A 22643-nucleotide genomic window follows, 5' to 3' on the forward strand; every position below is an offset into this window, starting at 1 on the left:
GGCTTCACAATTTAGCAGACTCTGATCAAATGCATGGAAAATGACTGGGCTAAACAATAGAGTCAACTCTAGCAGAAGGGGCGGGGCCTGGCGGTTAAAGGGCAGATCTGACTCTGGCCAAAGGGGTGTGGTGTGGTGGTCAAACAGCAGAGCGGATTCTGCCAAGGGGTAGGCCTTGGCGGTTAAAAACTAGAGACGTGACTCTGATATAAGGGCAATAGCCTGGCTGCTCTCTAGGAAAAGGGGCGGGACCTGGCAGTCAAACAACAAAGCAGATAGTGACAAGGGGCGGGTCCTGGCGGCTTAACAATTTAGCAGACTCTGATCGAATGCATGGAAAATGACTGGGCTAAACAATAGAGTCAACTCTAGCAGAAGGGGCGGGGCCTGGCGGTTAAAGGGCAGATCTGACTCTGGCAAAAGGGGTGTGGTGTGGTGGTCAAACAGCAGAGCAGATTCTTCAGAGGGGCAGGCCTTGCCGGTTAAAAACTAGAGACGTGACTCTGATAGAAGGGCAATAGCCTGGCTGTTCTCTAAGAAAAGGGGCGGGACCTGGCAGTCAAACAGCAAAGCAGATGCTGACAAGGGGCGGGTCCTGGCGGCTTAACAATTTAGCAGACTCTGATCGAATGCATGGAAAATGACTGGGTTAAACAATAGAGTCAACTCTAGCAGAAGGGGCGGGGCCTGGCGGTTAAAGGGCAGATCTGACTCTGGCAAAAGGGGTGTGGTGTGGTGGTCAAACAGCAGAGCAGATTCTGCAGAGGGGCAGGCCTTGGCGGTTAAAAACTAGAGACGTGACTCTGACAGAAGGGAAATAGCCTGGCTGTTCTCTAAGAAAAGGGGCGGGACCTGGCAGTCAAACAGCAAAGCAGATGCTGACAAGGGGCCAGTCCTGGCGGCTTAACAATTTAGCAGACTCTGATCGAATGCATGGAAAATGACTGGGCTAAACAATAGAGTCAACTCTAGCAGAAGGGGCGGGGCCTGGCGGTTAAAGGGCAGATCTGACTCTGGCAAAAGGGGTGTGGTGTGGTGGTCAAACAGCAGAGCAGATTCTGCAGAGGGGCAGGCCTTGGCGGTTAAAAACTAGAGACGTGACTCTGACAGAAGGGCAATAGCCTGGCTGTTCTCTAAGAAAAGGGGCGGGACCTGGCAGTCAAACAGCAAAGCAGATGCTGACAAGGGGCGGGTCCTGGCGGCTTAACAATTTAGCAGACTCTGATCAAATGCATGGAAAATGACTGGGCTAAACAATAGAGTCAACTCTAGCAGAAGGGGCGGGGCCTGGCGGTTAAAGGGCAGATCTGACTCTGGCCAAAGGGGTGTGGTGTGGTGGTCAAACAGCAGAGCAGATTCTGCCAAGGGGTAGGCCTTAGCGGTTAAAAACTGGAGACGTGACTCTGATAGAAGGGCAATAGCCTGGCTGTTCTCTAAGAAAAGGGGCGGGACCTGGCAGTCAAACAACAAAGCAGATGCTGACATGGGGCGGGTCCTGGCGGCTTAACAATTTAGCAGACTCTGATCGAATGCATGGAAAATGACTGGGCTAAACAATAGAGTCAACTCTAGCAGAAGGGGCGGGGCCTGGCAGTTAAAGGGCAGATCTGACTCTGGCAAAAAGGGTGTGGTGTGGTCGTCAAACAGCAGAGCAGATTCTGCCAAGGGGCAGGCCTTGGCGGTTAAAAACTAGAGACGTGACTCTGATAGAAGGGCAATAGCCTGGCTGTTCTCTAAGAAAAGGGGCGGGACCTGGCAGTCAAACAGCAAAGCAGATGCTGACAAGGGGCGGGTCCTGGCGGCTTAACAATTTAGCAGACTCTGATCAAATGCATGGAAAATGACTGGGTTAAACAATAGAGTCAACTCTAGCAGAAGGGGCGGGGCCTGGCGGTTAAAGGGCAGATCTGACTCTGGCAAAAGGGGTGTGGTGTGGTGGTCAAACAGCAGAGCAGATTCTGCAGAGGGGCAGGCCTTGGCGGTTAAAAACTAGAGACGTGACTCTGACAGAAGGGCAATAGCCTGGCTGTTCTCTAAGAAAAGGGGCGGGACCTGGCAGTCAAACAGCAAAGCAGATGCTGACAAGGGGCGGGTCCTGGCGGCTTCACAATTTAGCAGACTCTGATCAAATGCATGGAAAATGACTGGGCTAAACAATAGAGTCAACTCTAGCAGAAGGGGCGGGGCCTGGCGGTTAAAGGGCAGATCTGACTCTGGCCAAAGGGGTGTGGTGTGGTGGTCAAACAGCAGAGCAGATTCTGCCAAGGGGTAGGCCTTGGCGGTTAAAAACTAGAGACGTGACTCTGATATAAGGGCAATAGCCTGGCTGCTCTCTAGGAAAAGGGGCGGGACCTGGCAGTCAAACAACAAAGCAGATAGTGACAAGGGGCGGGTCCTGGCGGCTTAACAATTTAGCAGACTCTGATCGAATGCATGGAAAATGACTGGGCTAAACAATAGAGTCAACTCTAGCAGAAGGGGCGGGGCCTGGCGGTTAAAGGGCAGATCTGACTCTGGCAAAAGGGGTGTGGTGTGGTGGTCAAACAGCAGAGCAGATTCTTCAGAGGGGCAGGCCTTGCCGGTTAAAAACTAGAGACGTGACTCTGATAGAAGGGCAATAGCCTGGCTGTTCTCTAAGAAAAGGGGCGGGACCTGGCAGTCAAACAGCAAAGCAGATGCTGACAAGGGGCGGGTCCTGGCGGCTTAACAATTTAGCAGACTCTGATCGAATGCATGGAAAATGACTGGGTTAAACAATAGAGTCAACTCTAGCAGAAGGGGCGGGGCCTGGCGGTTAAAGGGCAGATCTGACTCTGGCAAAAGGGGTGTGGTGTGGTGGTCAAACAGCAGAGCAGATTCTGCAGAGGGGCAGGCCTTGGCGGTTAAAAACTAGAGACGTGACTCTGACAGAAGGGAAATAGCCTGGCTGTTCTCTAAGAAAAGGGGCGGGACCTGGCAGTCAAACAGCAAAGCAGATGCTGACAAGGGGCCAGTCCTGGCGGCTTAACAATTTAGCAGACTCTGATCGAATGCATGGAAAATGACTGGGCTAAACAATAGAGTCAACTCTAGCAGAAGGGGCGGGGCCTGGCGGTTAAAGGGCAGATCTGACTCTGGCAAAAGGGGTGTGGTGTGGTGGTCAAACAGCAGAGCAGATTCTGCAGAGGGGCAGGCCTTGGCGGTTAAAAACTAGAGACGTGACTCTGACAGAAGGGCAATAGCCTGGCTGTTCTCTAAGAAAAGGGGCGGGACCTGGCAGTCAAACAGCAAAGCAGATGCTGACAAGGGGCGGGTCCTGGCGGCTTAACAATTTAGCAGACTCTGATCAAATGCATGGAAAATGACTGGGCTAAACAATAGAGTCAACTCTAGCAGAAGGGGCGGGGCCTGGCGGTTAAAGGGCAGATCTGACTCTGGCCAAAGGGGTGTGGTGTGGTGGTCAAACAGCAGAGCAGATTCTGCCAAGGGGTAGGCCTTAGCGGTTAAAAACTGGAGACGTGACTCTGATAGAAGGGCAATAGCCTGGCTGTTCTCTAAGAAAAGGGGCGGGACCTGGCAGTCAAACAACAAAGCAGATGCTGACATGGGGCGGGTCCTGGCGGCTTAACAATTTAGCAGACTCTGATCGAATGCATCAAAAATGACTGGGCTAAACAATAGAGTCAACTCTAGCAGAAGGGGCGGGGCCTGGCGGTTAAAGGGCAGATCTGACTCTGGCCAAAGGGGTGTGGTGTGGTGGTCAAACAGCAGAGCAGATTCTGCCAAGGGGTAGGCCTTGGCGGTTAAAAACTAGAGACGTGACTCTGATATAAGGGCAATAGCCTGGCTGTTCTCTAGGAAAAGGGGCGGGACCTGGCAGTCAAACAACAAAGCAGATGCTGACAAGGGGCGGGTCCTGGCGGCTTAACAATTTAGCAGACTCTGATCGAATGCATGGAAAATGACTGGGCTAAACAATAGAGTCAACTCTAGCAGAAGGGGCGGGGCCTGGCGGTTAAAGGGCAGATCTGACTCTGGCCAAAGGGGTGTGGTGTGGTGGTCAAACAGCAGAGCAGATTCTGCCAAGGGGTAGGCCTTAGCGGTTAAAAACTGGAGACGTGACTCTGATATAAGGGCAATAGCCTGGTTGTTCTCTAGGAAAAGGGGCGGGACCTGGCAGTCAAACAACAAAGCAGATGCTGACAAGGGGCGGGTCCTGGCGGCTTAACAATTTAGCAGACTCTGATCGAATGCATGGAAAATGACTGGGCTAAACAATAGAGTCAACTCTAGCAGAAGGGGCGGGGCCTGGCGGTTAAAGGGCAGATCTGACTCTGGCAAAAGGGGTGTGGTGTGGTGGTCAAACAGCAGAGCAGATTCTTCAGAGGGGCAGGCCTTGCCGGTTAAAAACTAGAGACGTGACTCTGATAGAAGGGCAATAGCCTGGCTGTTCTCTAAGAAAAGGGGCGGGACCTGGCAGTCAAACAGCAAAGCAGATGCTGACAAGGGGCGGGTCCTGGCGGCTTAACAATTTAGCAGACTCTGATCGAATGCATGGAAAATGACTGGGTTAAACAATAGAGTCAACTCTAGCAGAAGGGGCGGGGCCTGGCGGTTAAAGGGCAGATCTGACTCTGGCAAAAGGGGTGTGGTGTGGTGGTCAAACAGCAGAGCAGATTCTGCAGAGGGGCAGGCCTTGGCGGTTAAAAACTAGAGACGTGACTCTGACAGAAGGGAAATAGCCTGGCTGTTCTCTAAGAAAAGGGGCGGGACCTGGCAGTCAAACAGCAAAGCAGATGCTGACAAGGGGCAGGTCCTGGCGGCTTAACAATTTAGTAGACTGATCAAATGCATGGAAATTGACTGGGCTAAACAATAGAGTCAACTCTAGCAGAAGGGGCGGGGCCTGGCAGTTAAAGGGCATATCTGACTCTGGCAAAAGGGGTGTGGTGTGGTGGTCAAACAGCAGAGCAGATTCTGCCAAGGGGCAGGCCTTGGCGGTTAAAAACTAGAGATGTGACTCTGATAGAAGGGCAATAGCCTGGCTGTTCTCTAGGAAAAGGGGCGGGACCTGGCAGTCAAACAACAAAGCAGATGCTGACAAGGGGCGGGTCCTGGCGGCTTAACAATTTAGCAGACTCTGATCGAATGCATGGAAAATGACTGGGCTAAACAATAGAGTCAACTCTAGCAGAAGGGGCGGGGCCTGGCGGTTAAAGGGCAGATCTGACTCTGGCAAAAGGGGTGTGGTGTGGTGGTCAAACAGCAGAGCAGATTCTGCAGAGGGGCAGGCCTTGGCGGTTAAAAACTAGAGACGTGACTCTTATAGAAGGGCAATAGCCTGGCTGTTCTCTAAGAAAAGGGGCGGGACCTGGCAGTCAAACAGCAAAGCAGATGCTGACAAGGGGCGGGTCCTGGCGGCTTAACAATTTAGCAGACTCTGATCAAATGCATGGAAAATGACTGGGTTAAACAATAGAGTCAACTCTAGCAGAAGGGGCGGGACCTGGCGGTTAAAGGGCAGATCTGACTCTGGCAAAAGTGGTGTGGTATGGTGGTCAAACAGCAGAGCAGATTCTGCAGAGGGGCAGGCCTTGGCGGTTAAAAACTAGAGACGTGACTCTGATAGAAGGGCAATAGCCCGGCTGTTCTCTAAGAAAAGGGGCGGGACCTGGCAGTCAAACAGCAAAGCAGATGCTGACAAAGGGCGGGTCCTGGCGGCTTAACAATTTAGCAGACTCTGATCAAATGCATGGAAAATGACTGGGCTAAACAATAGAGTCAACTCTAGCAGAAGGGGCGGGGCCTGGCGGTTAAAGGGCAGATCTGATTCTGGCCAAAGGGGTGTGGTGTGGCGGTCAAACAGAAGAGCAGATTCTGCCAAGGGGTAGGCCTTGGCGGTTAAAAACTAGAGAGGTGACTCTGATAGAAGGGCAATACCCTGGCTGTTCTCTAAGAAAAGGGGCGGGACCTGGCAGTCAAACAACAAAGCAGATGCTGACAAGGGGCGGGTCCTGGTGGCTTAACAATTTAGCAGACTCTGATCGAATGCATGGAAAATGACTGGGCTAAACAATAGAGTCTACTCTAGCAGAAGGGGCGGGGCCTGGCGGTTAAAGGGCAGATCTGACTCTGGCAAAAGGGGTGTGGTGTGGTGGTCAAACAGCAAAGCAGATTCTGCCAAGGGGCAGGCCTTGGCGGTTAAAAACTAGAGACGTGACTCTGATATAAGGGCAATAGCCTGGCTGTTCTCTAAGAAAAGGGGCGGGACCTGGCAGTCAAACAGCAAAGCAGATGCTGACAAGGGGCGGGTCCTGGCGGCTTAACAATTTAGCAGACTCTGATCAAATGCATGGAAAATGACTGGGCTAAACAATAGAGTCAACTCTAGCAGAAGGGGCGGGGCCTGGCGGTTAAAGGGCAGATCTGACTCTGGCAAAAGGGGTGTGGTGTGGTGGTCAAACAGCAGAGCAGATTCTGCCAAGGGGCAGGCCTTGGCGGTTAAAAACTAGAGATGTGACTCTGATAGAAGGGCAATAGCCTGGCTGTTCTCTAAGAAAAGGGGCGGGACCTGGCAGTCAAACAACAAAGCAGATGCTGACAAGGGGCGGGTCCTGGCGGCTTAACAATTTAGCAGACTCTGATCGAATGCATGGAAAATGACTGGGCTAAACAATAGAGTCAACTCTAGCAGAAGGGGCGGGGCCTGGCGGTTAAACGGCAGATTTGACTCTGGCAAAAGGGGTGTGGTGTGGTGGTCGAACCGCAGAGCAGATTCTGCAGAGGGGCAGGCCTTGGCGGTTAAAAACTAGAGACGTGACTCTGATAGAAGGGCAATAGCCTGGCTGTTCTCTAAGAAAAGGGGCGGGACCTGGCAGTCAAACAGCAAAGCAGATGCTGACAAGGGGCGGGTCCTGGCGGCTTAACAATTTAGCAGACTCTGATCAAATGCATGGAAAATGACTGGGTTAAACAATAGAGTCAACTCTAGCAGAAGGGGCGGGGCCTGGCGGTTAAAGGGCAGATCTGACTCTGGCAAAAGGGGTGTGGTGTGGTGGTCAAACAGCAGAGCAGATTCTGCAGAGGGGCAGGCCTTGGCGGTTAAAAACTAGAGACGTGACTCTGACAGAAGGGCAATAGCCTGGCTGTTCTCCAAGAAAATGGGCGGGACCTGGCAGTCAAACAGCAAAGCAGATGCTGACAAGGGGCGGGTCCTGGCGGCTTAACAATTTAGCAGACTCTGATCAAATGCATGGAAAATGACTGGGCTAAACAATAGAGTCAACTCTAGCAGAAGGGGCGGGGCCTGGCGGTTAAAGGGCAGATCTGACTCTGGCCAAAGGGGTGTGGTGTGGTGGTCAAACAGCAGAGCAGATTCTGCCAAGGGGTAGGCCTTAGCGGTTAAAAACTAGAGACGTGACTCTGATAGAAGGGCAATAGCCTGGCTGTTCTCTAAGAAAAGGGGCGGGACCTGGCAGTCAAACAGCAAAGCAGATGCTGACAAGGGGCGGGTCCTGGCGGCTTAACAATTTAGCAGACTCTGATCAAATGCATGGAAAATGACTGGGTTAAACAATAGAGTCAACTCTAGCAGAAGGGGCGGGGCCTGGCGGTTAAAGGGCAGATCTGACTCTGGCAAAAGGGGTGTGGTGTGGTGGTCAAACAGCAGAGCAGATTCTGCAGAGGGGCAGGCCTTGGCGGTTAAAAACTAGAGACGTGACTCTGACAGAAGGGCAATAGCCTGGCTGTTCTCTAAGAAAAGGGGCGGGACCTGGCAGTCAAACAGCAAAGCAGATGCTGACAAGGGGCGGGTCCTGGCGGCTTCACAATTTAGCAGACTCTGATCAAATGCATGGAAAATGACTGGGCTAAACAATAGAGTCAACTCTAGCAGAAGGGGCGGGGCCTGGCGGTTAAAGGGCAGATCTGACTCTGGCCAAAGGGGTGTGGTGTGGTGGTCAAACAGCAGAGCAGATTCTGCCAAGGGGTAGGCCTTGGCGGTTAAAAACTAGAGACGTGACTCTGATATAAGGGCAATAGCCTGGTTGTTCTCTAGGAAAAGGGGCGGGACCTGGCAGTCAAACAACAAAGCAGATGCTGACAAGGGGCGGGTCCTGGCGGCTTAACAATTTAGCAGACTCTGATCGAATGCATGGAAAATGACTGGGCTAAACAATAGAGTCAACTCTAGCAGAAGGGGCGGGGCCTGGCGGTTAAAGGGCAGATCTGACTCTGGCAAAAGGGGTGTGGTGTGGTGGTCAAACAGCAGAGCAGATTCTTCAGAGGGGCAGGCCTTGCCGGTTAAAAACTAGAGACGTGACTCTGATAGAAGGGCAATAGCCTGGCTGTTCTCTAAGAAAAGGGGCGGGACCTGGCAGTCAAACAGCAAAGCAGATGCTGACAAGGGGCGGGTCCTGGCGGCTTAACAATTTAGCAGACTCTGATCGAATGCATGGAAAATGACTGGGTTAAACAATAGAGTCAACTCTAGCAGAAGGGGCGGGGCCTGGCGGTTAAAGGGCAGATCTGACTCTGGCAAAAGGGGTGTGGTGTGGTGGTCAAACAGCAGAGCAGATTCTGCAGAGGGGCAGGCCTTGGCGGTTAAAAACTAGAGACGTGACTCTGACAGAAGGGAAATAGCCTGGCTGTTCTCTAAGAAAAGGGGCGGGACCTGGCAGTCAAACAGCAAAGCAGATGCTGACAAGGGGCCAGTCCTGGCGGCTTAACAATTTAGCAGACTCTGATCGAATGCATGGAAAATGACTGGGCTAAACAATAGAGTCAACTCTAGCAGAAGGGGCGGGGCCTGGCGGTTAAAGGGCAGATCTGACTCTGGCAAAAGGGGTGTGGTGTGGTGGTCAAACAGCAGAGCAGATTCTGCAGAGGGGCAGGCCTTGGCGGTTAAAAACTAGAGACGTGACTCTGACAGAAGGGCAATAGCCTGGCTGTTCTCTAAGAAAAGGGGCGGGACCTGGCAGTCAAACAGCAAAGCAGATGCTGACAAGGGGCGGGTCCTGGCGGCTTAACAATTTAGCAGACTCTGATCAAATGCATGGAAAATGACTGGGCTAAACAATAGAGTCAACTCTAGCAGAAGGGGCGGGGCCTGGCGGTTAAAGGGCAGATCTGACTCTGGCCAAAGGGGTGTGGTGTGGTGGTCAAACAGCAGAGCAGATTCTGCCAAGGGGTAGGCCTTAGCGGTTAAAAACTGGAGACGTGACTCTGATAGAAGGGCAATAGCCTGGCTGTTCTCTAAGAAAAGGGGCGGGACCTGGCAGTCAAACAACAAAGCAGATGCTGACAAGGGGCGGGTCCTGGCGGCTTAACAATTTAGCAGACTCTGATCGAATGCATGGAAAATGACTGGGCTAAACAATAGAGTCAACTCTAGCAGAAGGGGCGGGGCCTGGCAGTTAAAGGGCAGATCTGACTCTGGCAAAAAGGGTGTGGTGTGGTCGTCAAACAGCAGAGCAGATTCTGCCAAGGGGCAGGCCTTGGCGGTTAAAAACTAGAGACGTGACTCTGATAGAAGGGCAATAGCCTGACTGTTCTCTAAGAAAAGGGGCGGGACCTGGCAGTCAAACAGCAAAGCAGATGCTGACAAGGGGCGGGTCCTGGCGGCTTAACAATTTAGCAGACTCTGATCAAATGCATGGAAAATGACTGGGTTAAACAATAGAGTCAACTCTAGCAGAAGGGGCGGGGCCTGGCGGTTAAAGGGCAGATCTGACTCTGGCAAAAGGGGTGTGGTGTGGTGGTCAAACAGCAGAGCAGATTCTGCAGAGGGGCAGGCCTTGGCGGTTAAAAACTAGAGACGTGACTCTGACAGAAGGGCAATAGCCTGGCTGTTCTCTAAGAAAAGGGGCGGGACCTGGCAGTCAAACAGCAAAGCAGATGCTGACAAGGGGCGGGTCCTGGCGGCTTCACAATTTAGCAGACTCTGATCAAATGCATGGAAAATGACTGGGCTAAACAATAGAGTCAACTCTAGCAGAAGGGGCGGGGCCTGGCGGTTAAAGGGCAGATCTGACTCTGGCCAAAGGGGTGTGGTGTGGTGGTCAAACAGCAGAGCGGATTCTGCCAAGGGGTAGGCCTTGGCGGTTAAAAACTAGAGACGTGACTCTGATATAAGGGCAATAGCCTGGCTGCTCTCTAGGAAAAGGGGCGGGACCTGGCAGTCAAACAACAAAGCAGATAGTGACAAGGGGCGGGTCCTGGCGGCTTAACAATTTAGCAGACTCTGATCGAATGCATGGAAAATGACTGGGCTAAACAATAGAGTCAACTCTAGCAGAAGGGGCGGGGCCTGGCGGTTAAAGGGCAGATCTGACTCTGGCAAAAGGGGTGTGGTGTGGTGGTCAAACAGCAGAGCAGATTCTTCAGAGGGGCAGGCCTTGCCGGTTAAAAACTAGAGACGTGACTCTGATAGAAGGGCAATAGCCTGGCTGTTCTCTAAGAAAAGGGGCGGGACCTGGCAGTCAAACAGCAAAGCAGATGCTGACAAGGGGCGGGTCCTGGCGGCTTAACAATTTAGCAGACTCTGATCGAATGCATGGAAAATGACTGGGTTAAACAATAGAGTCAACTCTAGCAGAAGGGGCGGGGCCTGGCGGTTAAAGGGCAGATCTGACTCTGGCAAAAGGGGTGTGGTGTGGTGGTCAAACAGCAGAGCAGATTCTGCAGAGGGGCAGGCCTTGGCGGTTAAAAACTAGAGACGTGACTCTGACAGAAGGGAAATAGCCTGGCTGTTCTCTAAGAAAAGGGGCGGGACCTGGCAGTCAAACAGCAAAGCAGATGCTGACAAGGGGCCAGTCCTGGCGGCTTAACAATTTAGCAGACTCTGATCGAATGCATGGAAAATGACTGGGCTAAACAATAGAGTCAACTCTAGCAGAAGGGGCGGGGCCTGGCGGTTAAAGGGCAGATCTGACTCTGGCAAAAGGGGTGTGGTGTGGTGGTCAAACAGCAGAGCAGATTCTGCAGAGGGGCAGGCCTTGGCGGTTAAAAACTAGAGACGTGACTCTGACAGAAGGGCAATAGCCTGGCTGTTCTCTAAGAAAAGGGGCGGGACCTGGCAGTCAAACAGCAAAGCAGATGCTGACAAGGGGCGGGTCCTGGCGGCTTAACAATTTAGCAGACTCTGATCAAATGCATGGAAAATGACTGGGCTAAACAATAGAGTCAACTCTAGCAGAAGGGGCGGGGCCTGGCGGTTAAAGGGCAGATCTGACTCTGGCCAAAGGGGTGTGGTGTGGTGGTCAAACAGCAGAGCAGATTCTGCCAAGGGGTAGGCCTTAGCGGTTAAAAACTGGAGACGTGACTCTGATAGAAGGGCAATAGCCTGGCTGTTCTCTAAGAAAAGGGGCGGGACCTGGCAGTCAAACAACAAAGCAGATGCTGACATGGGGCGGGTCCTGGCGGCTTAACAATTTAGCAGACTCTGATCGAATGCATGGAAAATGACTGGGCTAAACAATAGAGTCAACTCTAGCAGAAGGGGCGGGGCCTGGCAGTTAAAGGGCAGATCTGACTCTGGCAAAAAGGGTGTGGTGTGGTCGTCAAACAGCAGAGCAGATTCTGCCAAGGGGCAGGCCTTGGCGGTTAAAAACTAGAGACGTGACTCTGATAGAAGGGCAATAGCCTGGCTGTTCTCTAAGAAAAGGGGCGGGACCTGGCAGTCAAACAGCAAAGCAGATGCTGACAAGGGGCGGGTCCTGGCGGCTTAACAATTTAGCAGACTCTGATCAAATGCATGGAAAATGACTGGGTTAAACAATAGAGTCAACTCTAGCAGAAGGGGCGGGGCCTGGCGGTTAAAGGGCAGATCTGACTCTGGCAAAAGGGGTGTGGTGTGGTGGTCAAACAGCAGAGCAGATTCTGCAGAGGGGCAGGCCTTGGCGGTTAAAAACTAGAGACGTGACTCTGACAGAAGGGCAATAGCCTGGCTGTTCTCTAAGAAAAGGGGCGGGACCTGGCAGTCAAACAGCAAAGCAGATGCTGACAAGGGGCGGGTCCTGGCGGCTTCACAATTTAGCAGACTCTGATCAAATGCATGGAAAATGACTGGGCTAAACAATAGAGTCAACTCTAGCAGAAGGGGCGGGGCCTGGCGGTTAAAGGGCAGATCTGACTCTGGCCAAAGGGGTGTGGTGTGGTGGTCAAACAGCAGAGCAGATTCTGCCAAGGGGTAGGCCTTGGCGGTTAAAAACTAGAGACGTGACTCTGATATAAGGGCAATAGCCTGGCTGCTCTCTAGGAAAAGGGGCGGGACCTGGCAGTCAAACAACAAAGCAGATAGTGACAAGGGGCGGGTCCTGGCGGCTTAACAATTTAGCAGACTCTGATCGAATGCATGGAAAATGACTGGGCTAAACAATAGAGTCAACTCTAGCAGAAGGGGCGGGGCCTGGCGGTTAAAGGGCAGATCTGACTCTGGCAAAAGGGGTGTGGTGTGGTGGTCAAACAGCAGAGCAGATTCTTCAGAGGGGCAGGCCTTGCCGGTTAAAAACTAGAGACGTGACTCTGATAGAAGGGCAATAGCCTGGCTGTTCTCTAAGAAAAGGGGCGGGACCTGGCAGTCAAACAGCAAAGCAGATGCTGACAAGGGGCGGGTCCTGGCGGCTTAACAATTTAGCAGACTCTGATCGAATGCATGGAAAATGACTGGGTTAAACAATAGAGTCAACTCTAGCAGAAGGGGCGGGGCCTGGCGGTTAAAGGGCAGATCTGACTCTGGCAAAAGGGGTGTGGTGTGGTGGTCAAACAGCAGAGCAGATTCTGCAGAGGGGCAGGCCTTGGCGGTTAAAAACTAGAGACGTGACTCTGACAGAAGGGAAATAGCCTGGCTGTTCTCTAAGAAAAGGGGCGGGACCTGGCAGTCAAACAGCAAAGCAGATGCTGACAAGGGGCCAGTCCTGGCGGCTTAACAATTTAGCAGACTCTGATCGAATGCATGGAAAATGACTGGGCTAAACAATAGAGTCAACTCTAGCAGAAGGGGCGGGGCCTGGCGGTTAAAGGGCAGATCTGACTCTGGCAAAAGGGGTGTGGTGTGGTGGTCAAACAGCAGAGCAGATTCTGCAGAGGGGCAGGCCTTGGCGGTTAAAAACTAGAGACGTGACTCTGACAGAAGGGCAATAGCCTGGCTGTTCTCTAAGAAAAGGGGCGGGACCTGGCAGTCAAACAGCAAAGCAGATGCTGACAAGGGGCGGGTCCTGGCGGCTTAACAATTTAGCAGACTCTGATCAAATGCATGGAAAATGACTGGGCTAAACAATAGAGTCAACTCTAGCAGAAGGGGCGGGGCCTGGCGGTTAAAGGGCAGATCTGACTCTGGCCAAAGGGGTGTGGTGTGGTGGTCAAACAGCAGAGCAGATTCTGCCAAGGGGTAGGCCTTAGCGGTTAAAAACTGGAGACGTGACTCTGATAGAAGGGCAATAGCCTGGCTGTTCTCTAAGAAAAGGGGCGGGACCTGGCAGTCAAACAACAAAGCAGATGCTGACATGGGGCGGGTCCTGGCGGCTTAACAATTTAGCAGACTCTGATCGAATGCATCAAAAATGACTGGGCTAAACAATAGAGTCAACTCTAGCAGAAGGGGCGGGGCCTGGCGGTTAAAGGGCAGATCTGACTCTGGCCAAAGGGGTGTGGTGTGGTGGTCAAACAGCAGAGCAGATTCTGCCAAGGGGTAGGCCTTGGCGGTTAAAAACTAGAGACGTGACTCTGATATAAGGGCAATAGCCTGGCTGTTCTCTAGGAAAAGGGGCGGGACCTGGCAGTCAAACAACAAAGCAGATGCTGACAAGGGGCGGGTCCTGGCGGCTTAACAATTTAGCAGACTCTGATCGAATGCATGGAAAATGACTGGGCTAAACAATAGAGTCAACTCTAGCAGAAGGGGCGGGGCCTGGCGGTTAAAGGGCAGATCTGACTCTGGCCAAAGGGGTGTGGTGTGGTGGTCAAACAGCAGAGCAGATTCTGCCAAGGGGTAGGCCTTAGCGGTTAAAAACTGGAGACGTGACTCTGATAGAAGGGCAATAGCCTGGCTGTTCTCTAAGAAAAGGGGCGGGACCTGGCAGTCAAACAACAAAGCAGATGCTGACATGGGGCGGGTCCTGGCGGCTTAACAATTTAGCAGACTCTGATCGAATGCATCAAAAATGACTGGGCTAAACAATAGAGTCAACTCTAGCAGAAGGGGCGGGGCCTGGCGGTTAAAGGGCAGATCTGACTCTGGCCAAAGGGGTGTGGTGTGGTGGTCAAACAGCAGAGCAGATTCTGCCAAGGGGTAGGCCTTAGCGGTTAAAAACTGGAGACGTGACTCTGATAGAAGGGCAATAGCCTGGCTGTTCTCTAAGAAAAGGGGCGGGACCTGGCAGTCAAACAACAAAGCAGATGCTGACATGGGGCGGGTCCTGGCGGCTTAACAATTTAGCAGACTCTGATCGAATGCATCAAAAATGACTGGGCTAAACAATAGAGTCAACTCTAGCAGAAGGGGCGGGGCCTGGCGGTTAAAGGGCAGATCTGACTCTGGCCAAAGGGGTGTGGTGTGGTGGTCAAACAGCAGAGCAGATTCTGCCAAGGGGTAGGCCTTGGCGGTTAAAAACTAGAGACGTGACTCTGATATAAGGGCAATAGCCTGGCTGTTCTCTAGGAAAAGGGGCGGGACCTGGCAGTCAAACAACAAAGCAGATGCTGACAAGGGGCGGGTCCTGGCGGCTTAACAATTTAGCAGACTCTGATCGAATGCATGGAAAATGACTGGGCTAAACAATAGAGTCAACTCTAGCAGAAGGGGCGGGGCCTGGCGGTTAAAGGGCAGATCTGACTCTGGCAAAAGGGGTGTGGTGTGGTGGTCAAACAGCAGAGCAGATTCTTCAGAGGGGCAGGCCTTGCCGGTTAAAAACTAGAGACGTGACTCTGATAGAAGGGCAATAGCCTGGCTGTTCTCTAAGAAAAGGGGCGGGACCTGGCAGTCAAACAGCAAAGCAGATGCTGACAAGGGGCGGGTCCTGGCGGCTTAACAATTTAGCAGACTCTGATCGAATGCATGGAAAATGACTGGGTTAAACAATAGAGTCAACTCTAGCAGAAGGGGCGGGGCCTGGCGGTTAAAGGGCAGATCTGACTCTGGCAAAAGGGGTGTGGTGTGGTGGTCAAACAGCAGAGCAGATTCTGCAGAGGGGCAGGCCTTGGCGGTTAAAAACTAGAGACGTGACTCTGACAGAAGGGAAATAGCCTGGCTGTTCTCTAAGAAAAGGGGCGGGACCTGGCAGTCAAACAGCAAAGCAGATGCTGACAAGGGGCCAGTCCTGGCGGCTTAACAATTTAGCAGACTCTGATCGAATGCATGGAAAATGACTGGGCTAAACAATAGAGTCAACTCTAGCAGAAGGGGCGGGGCCTGGCGGTTAAAGGGCAGATCTGACTCTGGCAAAAGGGGTGTGGTGTGGTGGTCAAACAGCAGAGCAGATTCTGCAGAGGGGCAGGCCTTGGCGGTTAAAAACTAGAGACGTGACTCTGACAGAAGGGCAATAGCCTGGCTGTTCTCTAAGAAAAGGGGCGGGACCTGGCAGTCAAACAGCAAAGCAGATGCTGACAAGGGGCGGGTCCTGGCGGCTTAACAATTTAGCAGACTCTGATCAAATGCATGGAAAATGACTGGGCTAAACAATAGAGTCAACTCTAGCAGAAGGGGCGGGGCCTGGCGGTTAAAGGGCAGATCTGACTCTGGCCAAAGGGGTGTGGTGTGGTGGTCAAACAGCAGAGCAGATTCTGCCAAGGGGTAGGCCTTAGCGGTTAAAAACTGGAGACGTGACTCTGATAGAAGGGCAATAGCCTGGCTGTACTCTAAGAAAAGGGGCGGGACCTGGCAGTCAAACAACAAAGCAGATGCTGACAAGGGGCGGGTCCTGGCGGCTTAACAATTTAGCAGACTCTGATCGAATGCATGGAAAATGACTGGGCTAAACAATAGAGTCAACTCTAGCAGAAGGGGCGGGGCCTGGCAGTTAAAGGGCAGATCTGACTCTGGCAAAAAGGGTGTGGTGTGGTCGTCAAACAGCAGAGCAGATTCTGCCAAGGGGCAGGCCTTGGCGGTTAAAAACTAGAGACGTGACTCTGATAGAAGGGCAATAGCCTGGCTGTTCTCTAAGAAAAGGGGCGGGACCTGGCAGTCAAACAGCAAAGCAGATGCTGACAAGGGGCGGGTCCTGGCGGCTTAACAATTTAGCAGACTCTGATCAAATGCATGGAAAATGACTGGGTTAAACAATAGAGTCAACTCTAGCAGAAGGGGCGGGGCCTGGCGGTTAAAGGGCAGATCTGACTCTGGCAAAAGGGGTGTGGTGTGGTGGTCAAACAGCAGAGCAGATTCTGCAGAGGGGCAGGCCTTGGCGGTTAAAAACTAGAGACGTGACTCTGACAGAAGGGCAATAGCCTGGCTGTTCTCTAAGAAAAGGGGCGGGACCTGGCAGTCAAACAGCAAAGCAGATGCTGACAAGGGGCGGGTCCTGGTGGCTTCACAATTTAGCAGACTCTGATCAAATGCATGGAAAATGACTGGGCTAAACAATAGAGTCAACTCTAGCAGAAGGGGCGGGGCCTGGCGGTTAAAGGGCAGATCTGACTCTGGCCAAAGGGGTGTGGTGTGGTGGTCAAACAGCAGAGCAGATTCTGCCAAGGGGTAGGCCTTGGCGGTTAAAAACTAGAGACGTGACTCTGATATAAGGGCAATAGCCTGGCTGTTCTCTAGGAAAAGGGGCGGGACCTGGCAGTCAAACAACAAAGCAGATGCTGACAAGGGGCGGGTCCTGGCGGCTTAACAATTTAGCAGACTCTGATCGAATGCATGGAAAATGACTGGGTTAAACAATAGAGTCAACTCTAGCAGAAGGGGCGGGGCCTGGCGGTTAAAGGGCAGATCTGACTCTGGCAAAAGGGGTGTGGTGTGGTGGTCAAACAGCAGAGCAGATTCTGCAGAGGGGCAGGCCTTGGCGGTTAAAAACTAGAGACGTGACTCTGACAGAAGGGAAATAGCCTGGCTGTTCTCTAAGAAAAGGGGCGGGACCTGGCAGTCAAACAGCAAAGCAGATGCTGACAAGGGGCCAGTCCTGGCGGCTTAACAATTTAGCAGACTCTGATCGAATGCATGGAAAATGACTGGGCTAAACAATAGAGTCAACTCTAGCAGAAGGGGCGGGGCCTGGCGGTTAAAGGGCAGATCTGACTCTGGCAAAAGGGGTGTGGTGTGGTGGTCAAACAGCAGAGCAGATTCTGCAGAGGGGCAGGCCTTGGCGGTTAAAAACTAGAGACGTGACTCTGATAGAAGGGAAATAGCCTGGCTGTTCTCTAAGAAAAGGGGCGGGACCTGGCAGTCAAACAGCAAAGCAGATGCTGACAAGGGGCGGGTCCTGGCGGCTTAACAATTTAGCAGACTCTGATCGAATGCATGGAAAATGACTGGGCTAAACAATAGAGTCAACTCTAGCAGAAGGGGCGGGGCCTGGCGGTTAAAGGGCAGATCTGACTCTGGCCAAAGGGGTGTGGTGTGGTGGTCAAACAGCAGAGCAGATTCTGCCAAGGGGTAGGCCTTAGCGGTTAAAAACTGGAGACGTGACTCTGATAGAAGGGCAATAGCCTGGCTGTTCTCTAAGAAAAGGGGCGGGACCTGGCAGTCAAACAACAAAGCAGATGCTGACAAGGGGCGGGTCCTGGCGGCTTAACAATTTAGCAGACTCTGATCGAATGCATGGAAAATGACTGGGCTAAACAATAGAGTCAACTCTAGCAGAAGGGGCGGGGCCTGGCAGTTAAAGGGCAGATCTGACTCTGGCAAAAAGGGTGTGGTGTGGTCGTCAAACAGCAGAGCAGATTCTGCCAAGGGGCAGGCCTTGGCGGTTAAAAACTAGAGACGTGACTCTGATAGAAGGGCAATAGCCTGGCTGTTCTCTAAGAAAAGGGGCGGGACCTGGCAGTCAAACAGCAAAGCAGATGCTGACAAGGGGCGGGTCCTGGCGGCTTAACAATTTAGCAGACTCTGATCAAATGCATGGAAAATGACTGGGTTAAACAATAGAGTCAACTCTAGCAGAAGGGGCGGGGCCTGGCGGTTAAAGGGCAGATCTGACTCTGGCAAAAGGGGTGTGGTGTGGTGGTCAAACAGCAGAGCAGATTCTGCAGAGGGGCAGGCCTTGGCGGTTAAAAACTAGAGACGTGACTCTGACAGAAGGGCAATAGCCTGGCTGTTCTCTAAGAAAAGGGGCGGGACCTGGCAGTCAAACAGCAAAGCAGATGCTGACAAGGGGCGGGTCCTGGTGGCTTCACAATTTAGCAGACTCTGATCAAATGCATGGAAAATGACTGGGCTAAACAATAGAGTCAACTCTAGCAGAAGGGGCGGGGCCTGGCGGTTAAAGGGCAGATCTGACTCTGGCCAAAGGGGTGTGGTGTGGTGGTCAAACAGCAGAGCAGATTCTGCCAAGGGGTAGGCCTTGGCGGTTAAAAACTAGAGACGTGACTCTGATATAAGGGCAATAGCCTGGCTGTTCTCTAGGAAAAGGGGCGGGACCTGGCAGTCAAACAACAAAGCAGATGCTGACAAGGGGCGGGTCCTGGCGGCTTAACAATTTAGCAGACTCTGATCGAATGCATGGAAAATGACTGGGTTAAACAATAGAGTCAACTCTAGCAGAAGGGGCGGGGCCTGGCGGTTAAAGGGCAGATCTGACTCTGGCAAAAGGGGTGTGGTGTGGTGGTCAAACAGCAGAGCAGATTCTGCAGAGGGGCAGGCCTTGGCGGTTAAAAACTAGAGACGTGACTCTGACAGAAGGGAAATAGCCTGGCTGTTCTCTAAGAAAAGGGGCGGGACCTGGCAGTCAAACAGCAAAGCAGATGCTGACAAGGGGCCAGTCCTGGCGGCTTAACAATTTAGCAGACTCTGATCGAATGCATGGAAAATGACTGGGCTAAACAATAGAGTCAACTCTAGCAGAAGGGGCGGGGCCTGGCGGTTAAAGGGCAGATCTGACTCTGGCAAAAGGGGTGTGGTGTGGTGGTCAAACAGCAGAGCAGATTCTGCAGAGGGGCAGGCCTTGGCGGTTAAAAACTAGAGACGTGACTCTGATAGAAGGGAAATAGCCTGGCTGTTCTCTAAGAAAAGGGGCGGGACCTGGCAGTCAAACAGCAAAGCAGATGCTGACAAGGGGCGGGTCCTGGCGGCTTAACAATTTAGCAGACTCTGATCGAATGCATGGAAAATGACTGGGCTAAACAATAGAGTCAACTCTAGCAGAAGGGGCGGGGCCTGGCGGTTAAAGGGCAGATCTGACTCTGGCAAAAGGCGTGTGGTGTGGTGGTCGAACAGCAGAGCAGATTCTGCAGAGGGGCAGGCCTTGGCGGTTAAAAACTAGAGATGTGACTCTGATAGAAGGGCAATAGCCTGGCTGTTCTCTAAAAAAAGGGGCGGGACCTGGCAGTCAAACAGCAAAGCAGATGCTGACAAGGGGCGGGTCCTGGCGGCTTAACAATTTAGCAGACTCTGATCAAATGCATGGAAAATGACTGGGCTAAACAATAGAGTCAACTCTAGCAGAAGGGGCGGGGCCTGGCGGTTAAAGGGCAGATCTGACTCTGGCAAAAGGGGTGTGGTGTGGTGGTCAAACAGCAGAGCAGATTCTGCCAAGGGGCAGGCCTTGGCGGTTAAAAACTTGAGACGTGACTCTGACAGAAGGGAAATAGCCTGGCTGTTCACTAAGAAAAGGGGCGGGACCTGGCAGTCAAACAGCAAAGCAGATGCTGACAAGGGGCGGGTCCTGGCGGCTTAACAATTTAGCAGACTCTGATCAAATGCATGGAAAATGACTGGGCTAAACAAGAGTCAACTCTAGCAGAAGGGGCGGGGCCTGGCGGTTAAAGGGCAGATCTGATTCTGGCAAAAGGGGTGTGGTGTGGTGGTCAAACAGCAGAGCAGATTCTTCAGAGGGGCAGGCCTTGGCGGTTAAAAACTAGAGACGTGACTCTGACAGAAGGGCAATAGCCTGGCTGTTCTCTAAGAAAAGGGGCGGGACCTGGCAGTCAAACAACAAAGCAGATGCTGAAAAGGGGCGGGTCCTGGCGGCTTAACAATTTAGCAGACTGATCAAATGCATGGAAAATGACTGGGCTAAACAATAGAGTCAACTCTAGCAGAAGGGGCGGGGCCTGGCGGTTAAAGGGCAGATCTGACTCTGGCCAAAGGGGTATGGTGTGGTGGTCAAACAGCAGAGCAGAATCTGCCAAGGGGCAGGCCTTGGCGGTTAAAAACTAGAGACGTGACTCTGACAGAAGGGCAATAGCCTGGCTGTTCTCTAAGAAAAGGGGCGGGACCTGGCAGTCAAACAGCAAAGCAGATGCTGACAAGGGGCGGGTCCTGGCGGCTTAACAATTTAGTAGACTGATCAAATGCATGGAAATTGACTGGGCTAAACAATAGAGTCAACTCTAGCAGAAGGGGCGGGGCCTGGCAGTTAAAGGGCATATCTGACTCTGGCAAAAGGGGTGTGGTGTGGTGGTCAAACAGCAGAGCAGATTCTGCCAAGGGGCAGGCCTTGGCGGTTAAAAACTAGAGATGTGACTCTGATAGAAGGGCAATAGCCTGGCTGTTCTCTAGGAAAAGGGGCGGGACCTGGCAGTCAAACAACAAAGCAGATGCTGACAAGGGGCGGGTCCTGGCGGCTTAACAATTTAGCAGACTCTGATCGAATGCATGGAAAATGACTGGGCTAAACAATAGAGTCAACTCTAGCAGAAGGGGCGGGGCCTGGCGGTTAAAGGGCAGATCTGACTCTGGCAAAAGGGGTGTGGTGTGGTGGTCAAACAGCAGAGCAGATTCTGCAGAGGGGCAGGCCTTGGCGGTTAAAAACTAGAGACGTGACTCTTATAGAAGGGCAATAGCCTGGCTGTTCTCTAAGAAAAGGGGCGGGACCTGGCAGTCAAACAGCAAAGCAGATGCTGACAAGGGGCGGGTCCTGGCGGCTTAACAATTTAGCAGACTGATCAAATGCATGGAAAATGACTGGGTTAAACAATAGAGTCAACTCTAGCAGAAGGGGCGGGACCTGGCGGTTAAAGGGCAGATCTGACTCTGGCAAAAGTGGTGTGGTATGGTGGTCAAACAGCAGAGCAGATTCTGCAGAGGGGCAGGCCTTGGCGGTTAAAAACTAGAGACGTGACTCTGATAGAAGGGCAATAGCCCGGCTGTTCTCTAAGAAAAGGGGCGGGACCTGGCAGTCAAACAGCAAAGCAGATGCTGACAAGGGGCGGGTCCTGGCGGCTTAACAATTTAGCAGACTCTGATCAAATGCATGGAAAATGACTGGGCTAAACAATAGAGTCAACTCTAGCAGAAGGGGCGGGGCCTGGCGGTTAAAGGGCAGATCTGACTCTGGCCAAAGGGGTGTGGTGTGGCGGTCAAACAGAAGAGCAGATTCTGCCAAGGGGTAGGCCTTGGCGGTTAAAAACTAGAGACGTGACTCTGATAGAAGGGAAATACCCTGGCTGTTCTCTAAGAAAAGGGGCGGGACCTGGCAGTCAAACAACAAAGCAGATGCTGACAAGGGGCGGGTCCTGGCGGCTTAACAATTTAGCAGACTCTGATCGAATGCATGGAAAATGACTGGGCTAAACAATAGAGTCAACTCTAGCAGAAGGGGCGGGGCCTGGCGGTTAAAGGGCAGATCTGACTCTGGCAAAAGGGGTGTGGTGTGGTGGTCAAACAGCAAAGCAGATTCTGCCAAGGGGCAGGCCTTGGCGGTTAAAAACTAGAGACGTGACTCTGATATAAGGGCAATAGCCTGGCTGTTCTCTAAGAAAAGGGGCGGGACCTGGCAGTCAAACAGCAAAGCAGATGCTGACAAGGGGCGGGTCCTGGCGGCTTAACAATTTAGCAGACTCTGATCAAATGCATGGAAAATGACTGGGCTAAACAATAGAGTCAACTCTAGCAGAAGGGGCGGGGCCTGGCGGTTAAAGGGCAGATCTGACTCTGGCAAAAGGGGTGTGGTGTGGTGGTCAAACAGCAGAGCAGATTCTGCGAAGGGGCAGGCCTTGGCGGTTAAAAACTAGAGATGTGACTCTGATAGAAGGGCAATAGCCTGGCTGTTCTCTAAGAAAAGGGGCGGGACCTGGCAGTCAAACAACAAAGCAGATGCTGACAAGGGGCAGGTCCTGGCGGCTTAACAATTTAGCAGACTCTGATCGAATGCATGGAAAATGACTGGGCTAAACAATAGTCAACTCTAGCAGAAGGGGCGGGGCCTGGCGGTTAAAGGGCAGATCTGACTCTGGCCAATGGGGTGTGGTGTGGTGGTCAAACAGCAGAGCAGAATCTGCCAAGGGGCAGGCCTTGGCGGTTAAAAACTAGAGACGTGACTCTGACAGAAGGGCAATAGCCTGGCTGTTCTCTAAGAAAAGGGGCGGGACCTGGCAGTCAAACAGCAAAGCAGATGCTGACAATGGGCGGGTCCTGGCGGCTTAACAATTTAGCAGACTCTGATCAAATGCATGGAAAATGACTGGGCTAAACAATAGAGTCAACTCTAGCAGAAGGGGCGGGGCCTGGCGGTTAAAGGGCAGATCTGACTCTGGCAAAAGGGGTGTGGTGTGGTGGTCAAACAGCAGAGCAG

The sequence above is a fragment of the Eleutherodactylus coqui genome, chromosome 4 (assembly GCF_035609145.1).
Source record: "Eleutherodactylus coqui strain aEleCoq1 chromosome 4, aEleCoq1.hap1, whole genome shotgun sequence".
Lineage (NCBI taxonomy): Eukaryota > Metazoa > Chordata > Amphibia > Anura > Eleutherodactylidae > Eleutherodactylus > Eleutherodactylus coqui.